This window comes from Rhipicephalus microplus, unplaced genomic scaffold (genome assembly GCF_043290135.1).
Source record: "Rhipicephalus microplus isolate Deutch F79 unplaced genomic scaffold, USDA_Rmic scaffold_199, whole genome shotgun sequence".
Classification (NCBI taxonomy): Eukaryota; Metazoa; Arthropoda; class Arachnida; order Ixodida; family Ixodidae; genus Rhipicephalus; species Rhipicephalus microplus.
The window spans coordinates 87,501-90,000 of NW_027464770.1; the positions used below are offsets into that span (position 1 = coordinate 87,501).

Consider the following 2,500-nt stretch of genomic DNA (forward strand, 5'->3'; position numbering starts at 1 on the left):
GCGGGTAAACGGCGGGAGTAACTATGACTCTCTTGTGGGGCGAGAGCTGGTATTTTACCAGCTCTTCCGAGGTCAGTTCACCGACCTCGATGCCATTCCCGCCTCCTCGTGGTGCCCCACGGGCAACGTGAGAGTTCTCCTCTCGCGGCTAAAGGGAATGAAGATTTCCTGGGCGTTAAGTCCTCACGCCTGAGCCCAGGATCTTACGGCGGAGGCAAAAGGTGATATGGGGCTGCCTCCCCCATATTGCTTAATTTGGCTTGGCACGAGCAAGAAAAGAGAATATAAGAAAAACGTGCGTCAGCTGACGCCCGTCCCAAGCGGGAACTTACAGTCTTGTGTTGATGCCGGTGCTGTCCCTCCTAGTGGTGGTGGGAGTAATGCCGATCCCCCAGGGGAAATGTGTTCTATTTGTGAGAGAAAGTTTACAACCAAACGAGGTTTGAGTGTTCATATTGCAAGATCGCACAAAACTCGAAAGGATGCACGACAAGAGATAAAACCCTTGAATCATAATGCCAGATCTCTGGGCAACAGCACACCTTTGGTGGTTCAGGAATTGGGTGGTGCTGTAGATGCTTCTGGTGTACAGGAATCTGTTCCTGCTGTATCCACTGAGGTATCCCCCCCTCGTTCAGATCCCTCAAGGTCTGATCAGGGATGCCGAAGGAATGAGCTCAATGCTAGTGCGACCATAATAACTCAGGAGGTTTCTCCTGTCCAGGATAAGGCTAGCCCCGTGGTGCCATCGACGGGTGCTCGACCTAAGGTTACCGACGTACGTACTACACAGCTCGCTTCAACTATTGCGTCTCGTAGTATCGGAGAGATGGTTAGTGGTTTGTCACCCACTGTTGCTCCAGATTTTGTGCCTCAATGTGATAATTCTATGGCTCAAGGGGGTCATCTTTTGGAAGGTTCTTTGGTTGACTCCCCAAATATTGCCCTTGAGTCTCCAGTCGACGTACATTCCTCTACAGGGATGAATGCAGAGAGACCATGTCCACCCAGGCTGATGGATTTGATGTCGGACTCATCCGATGAGGATGGAGAGCCACAGCACCATACGTGTAAGGATTGTGGCAGGGCTTTTTCGTCACTTGTTGGCTTAAGTCAGCATAGACGGCATGCCCATTTCAATGCATATAATGCCGACATAGTTATTCATCGAGTCAAGCCTAGGTGGTCTAAAGAGGAATCGTACCTGTTAGCAAAGAAGGAAGTTGAGCTCATTAGAGGCGGAGTCAAAAACTTGAACCAGGAATTACACCGATACTGCAAGGCACGGACCTTCGACTCCATAAAATCACATAGGCGTAACGCTGGTTATAAAAAGCTGGTACAGGAGCTGCTTGGTGACTCAGCAGTCTCAAAGCCCCAGAGTCCACATATTCATACTCCGCCTCCTGGCTGGGGTGTTGAGGGGCTCGTGGACTCGCGTCAGGCATGCTTAAACGAGATTCGGAGACTCGTTAGCACTGCCAGTCCACGTAGTTACTCTGCCCCAGTACTTTGGGAGATTGGGAAGCGGCTGCTTGATGGGAAGAACATTGGGATGGAACTGAATAATTACATTAGGCAAAACTTTTATAGAGAGAGGAAGAGTCCTCCCAAACATGTTTCTTCAGCAGCCGTTCCCACTTCCAATAGGAAGAAGAGGAAGCAGGAGTTCGCTCAATTGCAAGAGCTGTTCAGGAAAGACCAGGCGAGAGCCGCCAGACAGGTCCTGGATGGCCAAATGTCTTGCCAAGTGGACGATCCTGACTCTTTCCTGAGTGAGTGGAAGCGGGTGATGGAGAGTCGTTGTGACGAACCTCGACTACCTCGACCGACCACTGACGCACATAGAGATAGAAATCCTATGGGGCCAGTTACGGCTCAGGATATAAAGGGAGCATTTCCGGTAGCCAATTCTTCTCCTGGCCCAGATGGGTTCACGGTTAAGGAACTCAGATGTGTCCCAGTGGTGATCCTGCAGTTGCTACTGAACATTCTCCTAGTCCAAAAGCGGCTCCCGATTTCACTGTGTTCGGCCAGAACCGTATTCATTCCCAAAGTTGATGGAGCAACTTCATTTTCACAATTTCGCCCCATTACGGTGGCCCCAGTAATCCTTCGTCTTTTACATAAGATATTGGCAAACCGTCTGCAGGCAATGGCACTACTGGATTGTCGCCAACGAGCGTTCATTCCGGTAGATGGCTGTGGTGAAAATGTCCACCTGCTTGGCACGGTACTACATGAAGCGAGAAGGAAGAGAAGGGCACTGTTTATGGCCTCCGTTGATATCGCCAAGGCGTTTGATAGTGTCACCCTCGACGCCTTGGTAGTGGCGCTACAAAGGAAAGGTATTGCTGAGGTGTTTGTCGAGTACATCCGCCAATTCTATGAGTTGGCTACGACAGTTCTCAGCTTTCAGGATAGGTCCCTGCTAGTTCGGCCCTCTAGGGGGGTTCGGCAAGGGGATCCTATGTCGCCTATTCTCTTTAACCTGGTGGTG

At 50.6% G+C, this 2,500-nt stretch overlaps 1 pseudogene; it reads left to right on the top strand.

The window, feature by feature from the left end:
- The window catches only part of LOC142791916 (large subunit ribosomal RNA), an 8,138-nt pseudogene that overhangs the window by 2,687 nt on the left and 2,951 nt on the right, over positions 1–2,500 (top strand).